The sequence below is a fragment of the Pipistrellus kuhlii genome, unplaced genomic scaffold (genome assembly GCF_014108245.1).
Source record: "Pipistrellus kuhlii isolate mPipKuh1 unplaced genomic scaffold, mPipKuh1.p scaffold_m20_p_10, whole genome shotgun sequence".
NCBI classification, from domain to species: domain Eukaryota; kingdom Metazoa; phylum Chordata; class Mammalia; order Chiroptera; family Vespertilionidae; genus Pipistrellus; species Pipistrellus kuhlii.
Window position 1 is genome coordinate 13,121,893 of NW_023425405.1, and position 20,038 is coordinate 13,141,930.

Genomic DNA, 20,038 nt, shown 5'->3' on the forward strand with positions numbered 1-20,038 from the left:
AACTGCTCTACGTAGCTCCAGTCACTGGGACTCACAAATCCTACCCACCAAAATCATACTCCATGCTTTCTCTTCTCTTCCACATCTCCATTCCCTCAATCCAGGCCCTTCATCTCACTCATCTGGACTGTTGTTGCACTAGTCTCCTAACCAGTCTATTCTCTTTAGTTTATTCCCTTCCAGTCCAATTTTTACACTGTTCCATGGCATTTTAGTAAAATGTGAATCTGTGCCATTCCTCTGATTTTAAAACTCCTCAACACTTATGAACTTCAAATGTTCCTTCTCACCTTTTCTAAACAGGATCCTCAAACCTCTACATGTACAGGGGGGTTGCTCACCATTCGTATAGGTAGTTGCTCACATGTATAGGTAGTTGCTCACCATTCATATAGGTAGTTGCTCACATGTATAGGTAGTTGCTCACATGTATAGGTAGTTGCTCACAGGCATAGGTAGTTGCTCACCATTCGGAGGAGGAGGAACATTTGCTGCTCTTCCTCCTCTGAATGGTGAGCAACTACCTCCTCTTGAAGACTCAACTGAAAGGCCAGTCTTCCCAGGCCAAATGCATCACATGCTTCCCAGGCTCCTTGTACAAGAGGCCTCTGTGTAACCCTCACCACACTGCACCACTGATTTGTTTCTTGCTCCCAAGCCACCACGGACCTCCTCAGGGCACCTCGAGACCAGGATCTGTGCCTTACTCCTTGCGGTCTACCTCCCATTCTTTAAGGCCCATGTGGTATCTCTCTCTCTCGTCACAGATCTCCTAACCATCAAAGCGCAGTGACTTTACCACCACACTGATGGGCCGTGGTGTGTTTACCACAAGGCACAGGAAAAGCACTCATGTGTTTAATTCAACAGTTATTAGATGTGGGACACCCAGATGAGTAAGGCTGGACCCCACCTACGGAGGAGCTCGCAGTGTCATAGGGGAAACAAGCTCATAAACACGCTCACATAACAAGTTGTGGAAGCCCAGAGATGGAGTTACCCCAGGCCATTATGGAGACAGAGAGGCGGGGACGAGGGCAATTAATCCGGCCAGTGCGGGGCATGGGAACAGAAGAGGCCACTGGAGGCAGTTTCTGGGACTGCCGGAGCCCTAAGTGAGTTCCAGAGAACATAAGGGAAAGAGGGCAGGACAGGATGGGTGGAGAACAGGAAAAGGAAAATACACCAATTTTAAGTTTTTGTCCAATGCCCACATACAAGTAAAAAAAGTCATGGTATAATTTTTGCAAATATACCCGGCTCTTGAATTGTGAAAACAAACAACACAATCAGTGATCTCCTGTGACACCCTCTCTCTCTCTCTTTTTTCTGTTCCTCCCTCTCATACCCTCTGACAGAAAGAAAAAGCGTAGTATGTGTAATGAAAACTGCATGTGAGTACCTCCATGGCGGTACTGATGCGTGTAGAGTCAGTGATGCTCTTTTCCACACCATCCGGGCCGGACTCTCTCAGCCTTTCCTCACGCCCCTTCCTTCCCACTGCTCTGACCCCTTTCGCCTCGGCCAGAGCTCCCCCGGGCACACTGAGGACTAAGCGAAATCAAGGCCCCTATTTATTCAAAGATGATGTTGCCAAGAACAGACATAACTTTTTGTGCTAAAAAGAACTAATAGCAGCAGTTCTTTTTCCCCAGCATAAAGTTTACCCTTTAATTGGAAACCAGAGTTACTGTTGTTACACTGATTTCATTTCTTTAAGTCTTTGGTGACCTACAGTTTTTTTTCTTACAAGGAAATAACCTGTCAGGAAAAAAAACAAACACCACCACCTAACCATGGAGCAGAGGAAACTCAAGATTTAATTTCTGGTTTTGTCAGTGTTTCACTACGTAATTCTCTGGCCCATTTAATCTCAAATTCTTAAAGAAATCTTGAAATATAAGAATTATTTTATAAATAAAGTGATTTTTAACTATTTTCTTGTTTTTGCTACATCTTACTGACAATTATTTTACTAACTGAAAACTGATTAAATACATGTGTAGATACAAAAGATAAAATCCATCTGTCAGTTACTATTTTACATTTGTCAGTTACTAACTCTAGTATTTACTAAATACTAATTGCATCCCTACAAGTTCAATTAACAAAGCAGATAAATAATAGAAGTATGCTTGAAATTGGGAGGTAAGGGAGAGAGAAAAATAGGTGATCCCTCATCTGATATCTGATCTGGAACAGTCATACTAACAGTGTTGAGGGGGAGAGTACAGATAAAAGTAATTAAAAGCAACAGGTGAAGTTAAAAAAAAATTATCAAGTACATTCATTTCACTTACTGTCAAACAACTGCCTGAAAACAAGAGGCAAAATCCTCCTTCTTCCCTCCAGCAGCGAACCGAGTAGCAGCGCCATTCCAGGGAGGCTTGGTGGTGCTAAAAGGAAGCAAGATGGGTGTGAGATCTCAAAAGCTGTGACGAAAGGCATGCCAGCTACTCATCCTCCCACCTCGAGCGCTTTTTAGAAAGTGAATCATCACATTAAATGTTATAATCCAATTTCCAAAATTGTTCTACTCCACCTAAAGTGCTGTCACCTCTCATATTCTGACAGGCAAATGCATGCATTTCAAACATCGTTCTCTTCAGAGTCTGTAACGCGTGAGGCTCAGCATCAGCCCACTTTCTCCTTCCTGCCAGGGACACCGCTGGCTCCCCTCTCTCCAAGGCCACAGATCTAGCTTCTGCCCATCGTGCCCCAAACCACGGCTCCCCCCAAAGGCTGGGGCCTCTGACCTCTGGCCTGTTTGCAGACTCCTCCCTTAAACAGTTTGGGATGACAAATGTGACTATCTCTCTCTGGCTCGACATTTCAACTCGAGTCCTGGTTCTACAGTTTCAACTGCCTGGGAATTTTCCTTTATATGTCTAAAACCAAATGAGCACCCTGATCCCTCAAAACTGGTTTCTCTTTCCAGTTATTACATGCCCGATCCTTCTTCAGACCTGGAAGCCTGCAGACCATTTCTGCCTCTCATTTCCCTCTCTCTTATTCTGCCTCCTTCCTCCCTGTCCCCCTCGCAGCTCCCTGGACTAAATCCGTCACTCCGTCAATGCTGGAATATCTCGCCAGCCTTCCCTCCCCTCCTCCCTTTCTTCAGGTCATCTTTGACACTGCTACCACATTAATCTTCTGCTAGACACTAGGCTTTCTTCCTTTTCAAAATCATACCATCGGCCCTCTCCTTCAGAACACAGACAGTGTGGAGGTTTTAAAATGTGTTCCCAGACCCTGACACCCCTTCTCCTTGCACGGAGGAACCTAGTACCCTCCCCCGGAATGTGGGCTGAACGCCCTGGCTTGCTTCTAAGGAACAGAATGTGGCAATAGTGCTGCCTGCGCCCAAGTCCCAGCCCCATAGAAACTGCTAAGAGATCACTGATGTGGATGGGTATTCTAAGCACTAAATTTGGGGGTAAAATGCTACACAGCAATAGAGTACTAAATGAAAAGAGCCCTCCGCTGCCGAGTGGACCAAATCCACACCTTGAAGGAACTCCGGGTCTTCCACTAACTGTCCGTACTTTCTCTCTGAGTGCAAGCACACTGCTTCTGTCTAAGGCCAGTGACTCCGCTGGCCTCACATGACAGGGTGAAACTCTGCCGTGACGTCAGCCTATGCTAATCTCACAGGAAACGTCCTTTTGGAGTCTCTCCCCTAAACTATATTCTGAACTTTTAGTCTAAATTCAACATCTACTGACCAATGAAATTGTTGTTTTCTGATGCATATATATATATATCTGATTTCCAAAACTGTATTTAAGTTAGAGAAGGTGTAAATCAAGCTTTTGCTCTCTTTACATTCCCCATATCAATGGACAAATATACACTTTTTGTTTAGAATTAATTTTCATGAGGCTTCTTTCAAACAAAATTTTGAATGTCTTTTAACAAAGTTTGCTTGATTTTAAAAGCATCAAGTAGTTTTGAGAGGATGATTTGATAGAATATGTTACCAAAGATATATTCATGGTCTATGACTAAGCAATTCCATTTCTAGGAATCTATTTTACAGATACAGTAACACAAGTAAGCAAGAATATAGGAACAAGGGTATTTTCCTCAGTACTGATCATAATAGGGATACATTAGAAGCAACATGAAATACATCTACAGAGAAAAATTTAATTAGGGCACAATAGATTATAATGGATCCATTTTACTTTATTTTTTTAAATATATTTTATTGATTTTTTACAGAGAGGAAAGGAGAGGGATAGAAAGCTAGAAACATTGATGAGAGAGAAACATCGATCAGCTGCCTCCTGTACACCCCCTATTGGGGATGTGCCCGCAACCAAGGTACATGCCCTTGACCGGAATCGAACCTGGGACCTTTCAGTCCGAAGTCCGACTCTCTATCTACTGAGCCAAACCGATTTGATTTGATTTGATATTTATCTTTATTGTTGAAAGTATTACACAGGTCCTCCTTTCTCCCCATAAACCTTACAGCCCACTCCTGTCCTCCCCAACTCAGGCCCTCACCACCCCATTGTCTGTGTCCACAGGTTATGCACATATGCATACAAGTTCATTGGTTGGCGTGTATCCGTTTTAAAAATGAAATACGTTTGCATGTACTGACCTGCATATACAGGTCAGATCTCCATGATATAATTAATTATAAAAGCAAATTTCACAAAGAAAATAAAATATTTAACAACAGCTAAGTAGGACCTGAGAAAAACTTCTAAAACATTTCTAAAAAGGCACAAATGAAGATTTTAACAGACATTTCTTATTTGGGTATAGAATAAGTCAACATTAAAAAATGTATAGCATATGCCTGGTTTCGGGCTCGATCCCCCGTGTGGAATGTGCAGGATGCAGCCAATCAATGATTCTTTCTCATCATTGATGTTTCTATCTCACTCTCTCTCTCCCTTCCTCTCTAAAATCAAAATATATATATATATATATATATATATTTTAAGTATAAATTTGCAAATTTGTGCTAGCCAGTTTTGCTCAGTGGATAGAGCATCAGCCTGCAGACCAAAGGGTCCTGGGTTCAATTCCAGTCAAGGGCACATGCCAGGGTCGTGGGCTCCATCCCCAGGGGAGGGTGTGCGGGAAGCCGATTGGCGATTCACTCTCATCATCGATGTTTTTATCTCTCTCCCCCTCTCCCTTCTTCTTTGAAATCAGTAAAAAGGTATTTTAAAACAATAGATGGACTCTATATCTAGATAATATAATTTCATCCATGTTAACTTCCTAATTTAGAAAAAGAATAAACTTAATAAGTTAAGAGGGGAGTAAGTTCTGGCCAAGAATGCATACTGTGAATCTAACAAAGAGAAAACATCAGACGAACACAAATTGAGAAACTTTCTATTAGGGGGAAAAAAAAAAAAAAGGACTCTAGTCTTCCAAAATGTCAATCTAAAAGACAAAGAATAAAGGACTTCATTACCTCAATTGACAAAGCTGTGATACAGATAGATTAGATGAAAATATTTTAAGAATATAAATATCTGTACTATTACATAAGCAAATATTCTATTCTTAGGAAATACACACTGAAATATTTAGGGGTAAAGGGCCATGATATATATATATATCATTTTTTCAATTACTCAGAAAAATACATACATATATACATACAAAAATCTAGAGAGGAAGAAAATATGCGTAAATGATAAAGTCAATGGGGAAAATGTTAATAAGTGAATCTAAGTAAAAATAGTTATTCTTTGCATTATCCTCAGGGGTTTTTTGCAACTTTTTACTTTTTTAAATTTATCTTTATTGTCAGTATTACTGATGTCCCCTTTTCTTTCCCCACTGACCACCTATCCCCCGCCCTCACCTCCTCCCAAGGCCTTCACCACACTACTGTCTATGCCCATGGGTTATGGAGATATGCATATAAGTTCTTTGGTTAATCTCTTCCCGCCCCCTCCCCTTCCCTTTAAGAATCTTCAGTCTGCTGCATGCTTTCATGTCTCCAGATCCTTTTTGTTCAACAGTTTGTTTTGTTCATTAGATTCCACATATAAGTGAGAATCATGTGATATTTGTCTTTCTCTGACTGTAAGCTTGGTTAGCTTGGTTAGCTTCATTAGTTCTAACAATCCCCATCAACTCTGAATGAACTGATAAAATCAAATTTCTCCAACAGCACAGTCCCATCCTGGACACCTGATCAAACAGCGCAGCGTTCCTCTGGCTCCTGAGCAGTCAGTGGCTTCCCTCCCTGACAGGAATGTAACTTCCACTGTTGAAATGTTAAGTTTCCAGAAGCATCTCTCAAGGGAAGACCATCTGTCTCCATTAACCCCAGGATGCTTAGCAGACACTGGGAGCAATTGAACACTCACTGATTAATAAACACTGGCCTTTAAGAGAAAAAGCACTAAGCACCAATCAATAACATTTTGTTAATCTTATGAAAACAGAAAATAAACTGTGTCTGAGAGTTAACTCTGAAATTAATGCAACGTATTTCAAAACACTGCAAAATATCAATTTTTAAGGATAAGTATCATAAATTCACCATATAATTTTAAAGGAACTACCATACAAAATAACCAAATATTTGTTAAATGAAAATAATTTACTAATATTTACTTAAGAAGTTTTTTTTAAACTACCATATAATCTTTCATATAAAACCCAAAAATCTTTTTTAAAATATAAAGAAAATAGCCAGACATTACTCCTATTCATTTTCTTTTAGCAGCTTTATAAACATACTTATCTTTCATCATCAAAGGTTTATTAATATATATGAAATGTAAATTCGGAGTCCTACTTGCCAACTTCTAGACTTTTCTACTGAAACAAACTACAAATTCTATTCCTCTCTTAGAGGAGAGAAAAAAGTATCCTTTACTCCAGTGACTTTCAACTAGTATTGCACAATTTTTAAAACATGCAATACCTGACTATTTAGTCAATAAAAAGATGACAACAGCCAACACAATAGCCATCCAGTGCAAATGCCCTGTCTTGAACCATAAATATATAGGTCACATGACAGAGTTGCATCTTATTGATCACATCACATAATAAGATTGCATCTAATTGGTTAATTCTTGGTACCAAAAATCTTCACATACTGGTATAGGTACCTGATTTTTTTTTTTTTAAGTCACTTTGGAGTAAAAAAGAGTAATTACTATTTTTTTGTAAGTCCATCAAAATTATGCCAATTTTTTTTGTCAGACTGGCAACAAATATTTTGGTGTGCCACAGAATTTTAGTGATTAGTTTGTGTGCCATGAGATGAAAAAGATTAAGAATATATAATTTTCCTTTCTGCTTTTCTCAGGAAAATTCCCAGCCATCCTGAATATCAGGCCCCCATCAAGTCCCTCCTCTGCACATCAGCAGCTCCTGAAAAAAAATATCTTCTTACATCATGAACATCCTTTTTCAATAAGTGGCACAAAAAAAGCAAATCTTCCTTCAATGAAGAGGAATATTTCCTCCACCTTTCCTGTTGCAGGTCCCATTCTCCAAATTTCATTAGGACATAAAGAGAAGTATTGTCCTGACTGGTTTGGTTCAGTGGATAGAGCGTCGGCCTGTGGGCTGAAGGGTCTCAGGTTCGATTCCAGACAAGGGCATGTACCTTGGTTGCGGACACATCCCAGTAGCGGGTGTACAGGAGGCAGCTGATCGATGTTTCTCTCTATCCCTCTCCCTTCCTCTCTGTAAATACAGTTTTCTTAATTTATTTTTAGTGAGAGAGACCGTGAGAAACATCATTCAGTTGCCTCTCGTACACACCTCGACCAGGGATCAAACCCGCCACCTAGGTTTGTGCCCTGACAAGGAATGGAACCTGCCACCTTCTTGGTGTATAGGATGATATTCCCACCAACTGTGCCACCAGCCAGGATTCTGTAGCTATTCTTAACTATTGGTCCTTCAAACTGCTCAAATGTCATGGCTCCTAGGAGTCTTCTTACTGCTTCAGCCTTCTCCCTTCCCTCTCCTTGTGTAGACTATTCTTTGTGGTCCTCAGAGATTTACTGTATCTCACAATTTCGTGGTCCATGCATTGGACACCCAGAGAGAAACTCCAGATGAGTAACTCTCTTGTAATTTACAGTTAAAGGGGATGCACGTAATAGGTGTATACAATTTGTTTGAAAGAACGTGCTTTCTTAAACAAAAAAAAAAGGCATGGAAACTACTCCTGAGCAATGGGAGAAGGTCCCAAAGTTCAGTCAGTCTTATTATCGGGTCTAGTAATAATTAATGTCGTTTTTAAACTTTCGTTTAAAATCTTGCTTGGCGTTGACTTGTATGGACATAACCTTCAAACACGTGGTATCTACAGAACGTGTGAAGTGCAATTAACAAGTTTTGCTTGAAAAAGTTTGTGTTTGATTTGGTTTTTGTTGCAAAACTAGGGCTAAGAAGATGGCGGATGAAGAGCATATTCGGCACTGCATGCTTTACAAGTTCCAATTAGGAAGAAAAGCAAGTGAGGCTGCAAAAAACATCTGTAGTGCTCTTGGTCAAGATGCAGTTAGCGCCAGAAAATGCCAGCGTTGGTTTGAGAAATTTCGCGAGGGAAATTTTTTGTTAGATGACAAGAGTGGTCGAGGCCATGCGTCCAATTTTGATCAAGAAGCTCTTCAAGCTCTTTTGGTGCAAAATCCTCAAATTACCCAACAAGAGCTTGCGACAACTTTAAATTGTTCACAAAAAACAATTTCCAATCAATTGCGTGCACTTGGCAAAGTTCAAAAGTTTGGAAAATGGGTTCCTCATGAGTTGACCGACAACAACCGTAATCAAAGAGTCACAATTTGCAGTTCACTCCTCTCTCGTCAAAACCGTTTGCCGTTTTTAGAGCAAATTGTTACCGGAGATGAAGAATGGGTGCTGTATGTTAATTTGAAAAGGCGGCCTCAATGGTTGGACAAAAATGAGGCTCCACAGCCCATGCCAAAACCTGACTTGCATGCGAAAAAAGTGATGTTGTGTGTTTGGTGGAATTTTAAAGGAATTCTTCATTATGAACTTTTACCATCTAACCAAACCATTACAAGTGCAGTGTATAGTGCCCAATTGGAAAGGTTAGCCCAAGCTTTAAGAGAAAAAGAACCCGCGCTGATTAATCGGAAGGGCGTAATTCTTCACCACGATAACACACGACCGCATACTGCAAGAATCACTGCTGAAAAACTGCGCCAGTTGGAATGGGAAGTTCTCCCTCAACCTGCATATTCTCCTGATATTGCCCCTTCCGATTACCATTTGTTTCGTTCTTTGCAAAACTTTCTTCTTGGAAAAAAATTTAATAATGAAGAATGCCTGAAAAATGCATTGACCGAATTTACACACACACACACACACACACACACACACACACATATATATGGCAAAGAGCAAACTCCTATGTGCCTTTTCAAAAATAATTAGATTACATTAATAGCCGAAGGAATTTTAATTCCAAAGCCTTTAAAAGTGGAAGAAAAGGAGGATTTTTATGTCTTTTGCCATGAAAATAGAAGCCTATAAACACAACAAGCATAGTAACCTTACACTTACTAATTAAAAGGCATGAAATGGAAAACAGATTTCAAAGTTAAAATCCAAAGAAATGGCATTTTACTTAAAAAATACTTTTCACTTGTTATCAAGTACTTGCATTTCAGACAATAATCACTAAAAACTGAAGAGTCATCACATAGTCTTTTGGGATAGAGCCTGTAAGTAGAGGTATTATATTATTTTGAAATGCTAAAAAAAAAAAAAAAAAAAAAAAAATAGAAAAAGATGAAGAAATATTTACTCTCTCTGGAACATAAACAAAAGATATAATTATAGGTTTTTAGAAAATGGACAGCATGTGCAATGAACACGTTACATCAATATAATCACAGAAAACAAAACAACTGTCAGTGACCTTGGTAGTGAACAGATAAGTAGCTTAGTGTCCATGTGAGCATTACAGAAAAAACTCAGTACTAACAAAAATTCCCCTAAAAATAGGAAACAAGCACTCAAGGTCACAGGCCATGTACAATTCTGCGAGAGAAAGCTGTGAGGTAGAATTTTTTATGAGTTGTTTGAGAATAAATAGAAGTATTCAGCAGGCTCCCGGAAACTCCCCCAGTTGTGTAAATACCATCAGCAGAAGGATGCTTCAGAAGCCCAGCTCTTTCATCATGGAGATGAGTAGCAGCAGAATCTCCCAAATATCAGGTCAACAAGCCTTCCCAAGTGGAGCACTGCGGTTCAACACTCAGGTCTCCGGTGCAGACAGACAGCACAAGGACAGAGAAGACCGCCCTGAGACCATCCCTAACTCCTGAAGGAAAAAGCAGCAGGACACACTGTGGACAGTCTGACTAAGGAATCCTGGGTCTCCTGGTCCCGTGTTCAAGCATCCCTCTACACTGAGCCCAGTCTTGTTTAACAGGTATCTTTCAAAAAGCTAAAGTACTCTTAGTAATGATTTACAATGAGACCATGATGTGAATAATCTCAATCATAGCCCTTTAGGGCCAGAGAGTCACTAACCCCTCATTTTACAGACGAGGAGCCTCTGGCACAAAGTGGGACACTCTCCCACGATCCAGCAGCTGGTGGGAGCTGGAGTTAGTGGAAGGGATGTAAAGCACTAGCACAGTATCCAGTGGCAGGCACCCACGAACCATCAGGGCAAACACTATTCTACTTCAGTACGCTTCCCACCAGCCAAAAAAAGACCAGCCACAGCACCGAAAGAGAACTTCCGGCAGGGCAAGGAAGAAGAAGATGCGGAGGCAGGGCCATGAAGGAAATGCACAAGGAGGCCCAGCTCTCCAGAGGCCAGAAGGCTGGTGCGAGAGAGACAGAAATGTCAGAAGTTGCAAGGGAGGACCCTCGGGAGATGTGGACACCAAAAGCAGATGTTGCCTAGTGCTAGTGTGATTACACTGAAGAAAAGGGTCTTAACGCTAAGACATGGGAGGAAAAGGAGGGGGAGAAACTTCAAGAAAGATGCCGGCTGGTGTGGCTCCTTGGTTGAGCAACAACCTATGAACCAGGAGGTCATGTTTGATTCCCAGTCAGGGCACATGCCTGGGTTGCAGGTTTGATCCCCAGTAGGGGGTAGGCAGGATGCAGCAACCAATGACACTCTCTCATCACATTGATATTTCTCTCTCTCTCTTCCTCTCCCTTCCTCTCTTAAATCAATAAAAATACTAAAAAATAAATAAATAAAAAAGGAGGGGATCACACAAAAGTCTCCTTCCCTCTGTTGCCCATGGGCCATGCCCAGCACTCGTCCTATAGACTGCCAACCCTACCTTCAAACCGTGAAGTCTAAAGAAGTCACAACAATTTCACAGATTTAGTTACAAAAATTATGTCACAGATATTTCAGTCAGGAAATGACTGCAAATCATGTGTCATTCTTCTCAAAAAAAATAAACAGTAGCTCAAAATGCAAGGCTGCGTCCATGAAATAGTTTAAAATGAGTAAAATAGATGGTAGATCAACTCTAAGATGTAAGGTTCCACCATTTTATATAAGCAGTTAGAAAACAGAATTTTAGGTTAAAATTAAAACTACTAGATATAAAAAGCAGTGATATCTCCTGGCCTCAGCCCAGCTTTGTGGCCTGTGCTACACAAAGGATTTGTTTCCTAGTCCATAAAACACACCCAGTAATAGGGGTCGCATGTACCTTCCAGGAATTTGATGTAAACTATAAGTTAACGATCCTAAAAAGTAAGCACTGGCTGAATACTACTCATGACTTTGAAAGGCATCTGATTTAGGTCAAATAACAGCATCTGGTGATATTCTCAAGTATTCAGCAGAAATGAAAAGGAAAACTCATTAATTTATTTTCTAACCAAGAAGTCTGTGCTATTAACTAGCCTAGTCTTAACACACAGATCAAGTTTTAGAACATTTAAAAACCTAAAAGCTTTCATTTTTACCTTCCCATTGCCTACTCCTCACCCATTTATTATTTTTCATTTTCCTTTTCTCAGATAAGATATCAAGCTTCACTTCACCTCACCTCAAACCTCAAGTCCACCTGACTCCGGGCACCTGGGAGGTAATCTGGACCGCCTCCAGGGCACCACCTGTGAGAATGTCTTGGCACCTCCATGAACCTCTCCTGAGTGCCCTCTGGATAAGAACCCTCTGGATAAGAAGAGTGTGGCTTTAAGATGCCTCCTCGTATCTCTGCTTCCCCCTTCATTTAGAAACTGCAGAGCCTCCACTGTTCCCCAAAGTCCTCAAATTGGGGGATGGGTGTGCCCTGACTTACTCTTCATCCCCCTGACGGGCATCTCCTTCCTGCAACCATGACCCTTCTATGAGCAGTTATCTTCAGAGGACACCCAGGCTAATAATACTACGAGAGTCAACTGTGGACCCGAACCCAGAGAACTAGGACCAGAACATGTCCTGTAAAAGCCACTTTATTTAGTGAGCCCACACTTACGCAAGGTGCCCCCATCACACCCTGTATCTGTGTATTAAAAGGTACATGATTAGATTTGATACTATATTTAGGTTTAAGGAGCAGCAAATAGTTTTGTCATTCAAGAACATGAGAAATATTTCAATACATTTTAACTAGAGACTCTACTTACTATTGGGTAAGTATACCTAATCTGAGATTTAGGAGACCCCCAGTTTTCGCAAAGTTTTCGAGAATTCTCAAATACTCTCAAAATAAAAATTAACCCATTTCAAATGGTTAAAACTCAGTTTGCTAGTTAGCCATCTTTAAATGCCATGTGTTGCAGAAATCGAAGAATAGATGCTGCAACTTGAAAAGGGGGGGAAACAAGCACAGAATCACAAAACTTTAGATTATTTAATCCGCTGGTCCTCAAAATGCAGTGCTCTGTCCCACAATAGCAGCACCCGCTGGGACCTTGTGAGCCATGCAGATTATTAGGCCCACCCTACTCCGGCTGAGTCAGAAACTCTGGGGTGGGGTCCAGCACACTGGGTGTTAGCAAGGCCCTCAGTAATTCGAACGCACACTAGCGTTTGAGAACCACCGATCCAATCCAGCCACTCCACTGAAGAGAAAGATATGAAGCCAGTTACTTCCTTCAATTCTTATACCGTTAACGACCAAATCATGAGAGATAGTTCTCAATAAACTTTCAAAACGATTCTTAAAATGATACACCTGAATCCAAGTTGCCCAACAGGATTTTCTAGGCCAAACAGATCTGAGATTTATAAAGCAGTATGAATTCTTGTGTCACTGCTATATAGTTAGGCAAAATATAAAGGTTTGTCTTATGTAATTTACATTTAATACCTAAACAGAGGCTTCATATTACTGACCTTGCCACAAAAGCAACAACTCAAATCTCATAGCCCCCATTTGTTTGGTTGCCTGGGTTAACTGTGTTGCTGACAGCAGCGGTTGGTTTCATCTTTTTATGGTTGTGTTTTGGTTCTTTTTATGGTTGTCTTTTTATTGTTGTGTTTGGTTCAGTTTTGAGGGCAACAGCAGACATGTTTGGAACATATGGCTGATGGTTTGTTTTTGGCTTGGGGACTTCTCCCTCCACCAAAAAAGTTCACACCAAAGGTGTTAGAAGAGCAATCATAACGAACTAAGAGGCCAGAAATTGCTAAAAGGGAAAGTAAAAGAGTAATCAATCATAAAGGTCTAAGAGGCCAGAAATTGCTAAAAGAGAAAGTAACACACACACCCCCGAAAAAGAAAATGTCACACTATGGCAGAATGATAAGGCAGCCTGTGAACTAGGAACAAGGACAGGCCTGTGAGCCAGCCACACTGAGCACCACGAGTATGCAAGCCTGAGGCCCGAACAGAGAGAAGGCTGTGTGCGCATCACCTTCCACATGCTCTGCACCACATACTGCTTCTACCACATGAAATGGAATCTACAGTTTTCAGCCTATAGATGTTTGATGTATCTCATACCTTTTTATATAAATACTAGAGGCCTGGTGCACAAAATTCCTGCATGGGGAGGAGGGGGTGTCCCTCAGCCCAGCCTGCACCCTCTCCAATCTGGGACCCCTTGAGGAATGTTCGACTGCCCATTTAGTCGGGCCTACATGGGCAGTTGGACATCCCTCTCACAATCCCAGACTGCTGGCTCCCAACTGCTTGCCTGCCTGCCTTCCTGATTGCCCCTAACCGCTTCTGCCTGCCAGTCTGATCACTCCCTAACCACTCCCCTGACAGCCTGATTGATGTCTAACTGCTCCCCTGCCAGCCCATTTGCCCCCAACTTCCCTCCTCTGCAGGCCTGGTCACCCCTAACTGCCTTCCCTTGCAGGGTTGATTGCCTTCAACTGCCCTCCCTTGCAGGCCTAGTCCCTCTCAACTGCCCTCCCCTACTTGCCTGATGACTCACAACTGCCCTCCCTTGCAGGCCTGGTGCCTCCCAACTGCCCTCCCCTGCTGGCCATCTTGTGGTGGCCATCTTGTGTCCACATGGGGGCAGCTATCTTGATCTTGTGTGTTGAAGTGATGGTCAATCTGCATATCACTTTTTTTTATTAAATAGGATAGATGCCTGGTACACGGGTGGGGGCCAGCTGGTTTTCCCCTAAAGGTGTCCCAGTTCAGGGTGGGGTTCCCTTGGGGCATGGGGTGGCCTGAGTGAGGGGCCAGTGATGATTTGCAGGCCAGCCACACACCCCGGTGACCCAAGTGGAGGCCCTGGTATCTGGAATTTATTTACCTTCTACAATTGAAACTTTGTAGCCTGGAGCAGAGCCAAGCCTCCTGCTTGCTCCATGGAGGTAGCCTTTTCTGATTTACCTTCTATAATTGAAACTTTGTAGCCTGAAGTGGAATCTTAGTCCTGCTAGGGCAACCGCAACTTAGCTTCTTCCATTGCCAAAGAAACCCAAGCCTCTGTGGCTGTAGCCATCTTGGCTGGGGTTAATTTGCATACACGCTCTGATTGGCTTGTGGGCATGGCTTGTGGAGCAGAGTGATGGTTACTTTGCATATTACTCTTTCATTAGATAGGAGGATTTCAAAGTCTAGTGTTGGTTATCTGCACAACTAAACATCTGTTTCCATTTATGTTTCAAATATTGTCTTTGAGAAGTTTTGGGTGTTAGGATAACCACAGGCTGAGATTTAGAGGTTTAAGAGGTGTTTCCAGCTCTGTTTCTCATATAACGCTGTTTACCCAATGGCATGCCATACAAGAGGTATTTCAGTCCTCTTCTCAGACTCCATTAGCACGTATTACTACCTTTGATTTTACAAACCAAACTTTCTAACTAACGTAGATCAGTGCCTGGTTTTATTTCTCTAAAGAATAATTGTGGTTGAATGAACAAGGCAACAGAAACAACTAACTGCTCAACTTGATTTACACTGCCAACTCTCTACGACCTGAGCGCCAAACCTTCTTGTGACTTTATTTTTCAATCCATCATCAAATAAAGGTAACCATGCCTGCTACTTATCATACAAGAAAGAAATCAGTCACTGAGTTAACAGTAATTCCCCTGGAGAGATTGCCTTCCTTGGAAGAACTGTATATTCAGTGGAGTTACTGGTCCTCGGCCTCCTCTTCAGCTCCACAATATACCCCTGAAAAGCTAAATTAGGGGGTTAATTTTAACATTCATCCCTTCAACAAATACTTATGAGTACTCACAATGTACCAGGTACTGCACAAGGCACCGGGGGATGCAATGGCCAGCAGGACAAATAAATTGCCTGCTCTTAACAATTCATCTTAGAGAAATATACTGGTTAGCTCATGGGACTTCCATTTAGTTTTATACACCAAGGGCTCAAATCCATTTTATTTATAAATAACTACTCATAATCACTCTGCTCCTTAAAAAAAACGAGAGGGGGGGGGGAGTGGAGGGAGACCAGTCAACTACATGACAGGCTCACAGAACACACAAATGTTCTATAATATGAAGGCCTCAAAAATAACTTAGAATGGGAAGCATAGTGCTAAACCCTAAAAAATGATTCAAGATTTTAATACCTTAGCCTAAATGTTTACCTGTCAAATACTCTATAATTGCACCGTTCAATAGAATAGCTACTAGCCACTTGTGGCTAGTTATATTTAAATCTATTAGAAATTCAGTTCCTGTGTAACACTAGCCAAGCTTAAAAGTGCTCAATCGCCTCAAATGGCTAGTGACTATCACTCCTAAGTCATTAAAAAGATATCATTATAATCATTCTTCTATCATCTCAGAAAGTGCTACAGGGCAGTGCTGCTCTGCAAATACCTCTGATCATACTAAATCTGAAAGTTATGGTGTAATAAGATGTTATGAAACACCTGTACTCGGCTATGGCACATAAAACTATGTCCTTTGGCGATGGAGTATCATTTCTTCCTTCCTAAATAAATTGAAAAGTGATCATGTTGAGAATCTCTCCCAGTGTACCGAAGTAACCAAGAAAAGTCATGCTGGCCAATTGGTCAACCAAGAGAAAAATTAAGAAACAAATGAAAAACTGATTACATTTTGCCCTGTCCTTCCTATTCCTTTTATAAGAACGTGTTGGTAGTATTCTGTATTCTCTGTGCATGGATGTGCTTTAGCCCAATATGGTAGTTGGCAAACTGTGGTTCGCGAGCCACATGAGGCTCTTTGGCCCCTTGAGTGTGGCTCTTCCACAAAATACCACGACCTGGGCAAGTTTATTTTGAAGAAGTGGCATTAGGAGAAGTTTAAGTTTAAAAAATTTGGCTCTCAAAAGAAATGTGAATCGTTGCACTGTTGATATTTGGCTCTGTTGACTAAGAGTTTGCCGACTACTGGCCCAGTACGTAGCAGCAGAGCTGGTGAGGACAGTTAAGAATGAAGATGGGTGACGCTAACAATGCAACTCAAAGTCAATCCCATCCCATGCAACCAACTTAAGTGCCTCCTAGGTAAATAATCACCCTTCCCACCTTTCATGAGCTCAACTTAGTAGGGGTGACAAACTTGTAATCAAAAACAATGACACATAGTGATACACACAGTGAGGCATGTGTGTACCAGACATAGGGGTGACACAGAGAGGGCGTTTATAAAGCGTTTTCTGAGAGGAAACCAGAGGAAATTTCCTGAAGGAGGCACGCTGAGGAAGAGAAACCTAGGCAGAGCTGTGCAAAGGAACCACAAGTGGTTTGGCAATGCTGGAGACAAGTGTTAACAGAGAAGGATGTGGGGCTGGGGATCTATTTCCATGCCAGACCTCAACATGACACTACTTAGGATTATGTCAAGCTTGCCTTGGTCAGTTGGTCAACTCTCCTCAGCAAAACTTGCAAGCAACATGAAAACCAATCCCTAAAACTTGACAAGTACTATGCCTATGTCTACCATACAGCTAACAATATTGGATGGCAATCATCGGTAGGACCACCAAGACTTCTTTTTTTTGGGGGGGAGGGGGACAGTACCATTTAGTAATACATATTCAATACAAAAACATTTAAATTGTAACCCTGTTTTCAGGAAACCTGTATTGCTTGTGGATTTATTTGGAATATCCTTGGAAAACAGAGCAATGAACACATTTTCAAAACAAACGGATTACCCCCAGAGTTAAATATTCCCGCCGAGTTTACCCAAGAAACAAATGAAAGAAATCCAAGGGAGAATGGGGCTATAGAAGTTATGCTTCTGTATTCCAGACCAAAGTAGCCGTTTTCCTCCAAAATTTTCATGGAAGAACTTACGCTACTCTGTACACTGCCTTGTACTTTGGGCTATGGCCAGCATGTGACCATCAAAACGACATCATGGCTACAGGGTTTCTGTGGCTTCCTGTAAATCCTAGGGAAATATCTGCATCTTTTGGACTCTTCCCTTTCACTTTACATATGTGTTCCAGTCTCAAAAAAAAAAAAAAGTCAAAACCAGTTTGGCTCAGTGGATAGAGCATCTGCCTTGATTGCGGGCACATCCCCAGTGCGGGGTGTGTGCAAGAGGCAGCTGATCGATGATACTCTCTCATCGATGTTTCTAACTCTCTATCCCCCTCTCTTCCTCTCTCTAAAAAATCAATAAAAATATTTTTTAATGTTTATTTATTTACTACAAAACAACAACAACAACAACAACACCTCCCATTGAACGTGTTTTCAAGTTACTGGGCTACCCTCATTCTTCTCTTCACAAGAAATTTCGGGAAATATTGGTAGCCTATAGGCGTTTCTTGATTTCCGAGTGATTCTCCTGGTTTTAGGAACAAGCAAAACCCGATAAAAATACCTAATATGTAAATGGATGTATATGAACTCGCTGGCCCATAGGCAAGCAAATAACCAGTCCTCGTCACACAAACATGTGGCCCGGAGGTGAAGGTATATTTTCCAATGCAGCGTATGTAACGGTTGAGTATGAGTTCTGAAGTCAGCCTAACCTGGGTACTAACTATTCCAGGGTCATCACTGACCAATTTTAACCTCCGGAGCCCCAGTTTCCCAACTGTAAAATGGGCAAACAGTGTTCCATCGAGTATGTACATCCATGTCTGCGCAGGCTCAACGCCAGCTCATTAGTGACCCCACGCAGTGACTGATCAAAAAATGTTGCTACGTTAGCTATCTTTATCATTTCATTCCTACAGATGGATTCTTTCACTACTATTCCCTTAAGCTGGTTTTCTCTGTAAACTGTCACCCCCTCACTCTACATCAAAAGCACCCAGGGAGGGGTTTTTTAATACATAGTGCCCAAACCCTCCTTGGATTGGGGTTCCATTGGTCCTGGATTGGGTAGAGCATCCTCATTTTCCCCTAACCGCCTCTAGATGCTTACCCTGTGCAGTGGGATGAAGGACAAATTACCGGTAGGTACCTACGTGCCCAGAAATACACAGGCCGGTGAAATCTGTAGATTTCGGACCAAATCAGCGAGCAGGCTGGTTGCTGTGACGACGAACTGGGAATTGACACCCACGTCCGCGTAGGCCCCCAGAGGGGCCACGGCCAGGGCCACGGCCTGGCTCCCCCCACGGTCCATACCCGCCAGGGCACACGCCCCCTCGCCCCGGCCCCGCAGCCCCCACGGCCCCCAATGGCCGCTGGCCCCGGGCCGCTGCGTCACGGCGCCCCCCCCCCCGCGCGCCCCCGCACCCCCTCCGCCCACGGCACGTGACCTGACACGCGCCCGCTGCACGCGGGCCCCATCACAACAAACAGGGGTGGCGGGGGCGCGCGGGGGGGGCGCGGGGAACGGGCGCGTACCCGCCGCCTCCGCCCGGAACCGTGGCCGCGCCTCCGTCACCCCGGGCGCCGCCGCCGGCCGCGCGCCCCGGCAGCCCCGGGGCCGGAGGGCAGAGGGCGCCACCCTGTTTACAGCCCGGGCTCGGGGCGGGGGGGTGGGGGGGGCGCCCGGAAACGGTCCTCGCGGGGAGAACCCGGGAGCGCGCACCCCGCGCTCGAAATAAAACCGTCGCCACGGCTCCGGGGGGGTGGGAGGGGGGGCCGGGCCCGCGCGGGTCCTGCCTCCCCCCGGCCCAGCGCCTCCGCCGGCCGCCCAGTGTCAGCCCGTCAGGCTCCGCTGGCTGCGCACTCGTCCTCCTCCCGGGCGCCGGCGCTTCCGCAGACCCTCCCGGGCCCGCCCCCCGCACGCCCGCGGCCCGGGCTGCGGACCCCCAGCCAGCTCCCACCCCGGGGGCGCCGCCCCTTTCGCCCCCCGGCCCCCCTCTCCAGCCCACAAGCTGTCAGAAGCCTCGCTTCCCGCCTGACCAAGCTCCCTGTCGCCCTCAAACATCCCCACTCACCCTGCGCCGAGCTTCCAGCCGAACCCGACATCTAAACGGGGGATAGGGGTGGGGGTAAGGGTAGGGGTGGGGGTAGGGATAGGGGTGGGGGTAGGTGTAGGGGTAGGAGTGGGGTGGGAACATGCTGCATTTTCTCTTTAATCCGCCAGAAAACAAGACGCAGCTCTGCCCATCCACTCGCCTTCAGCCTTCCCTCACCCACTGACAAATAGACGTGCCCCCCACACCCCTGCTACCCACCTGCTACCCACCTGCCCGCGGGCACCGGAGGCCCCCAGCCCGCCTCCCGGGCGCGCGCCAGGGTGGGGCGGGAGCGATCC

General features: G+C 43.6%; 1 long non-coding RNA gene across 2 annotated transcripts in view; it reads right to left on the bottom strand.

Annotated features, from left to right (window-relative positions):
- Positions 1 to 20,038, bottom strand: part of LOC118712931 — a 62,790-nt gene that overhangs the window by 39,561 nt on the left and 3,191 nt on the right. For both annotated transcript variants that reach the window (XR_004986181.2, XR_006740725.1), the window contains exon 3: positions 2,301 to 2,396. This is a non-coding gene — a long non-coding RNA (uncharacterized LOC118712931). The remainder of the gene's footprint in view (positions 1 to 2,300; positions 2,397 to 20,038) is intronic.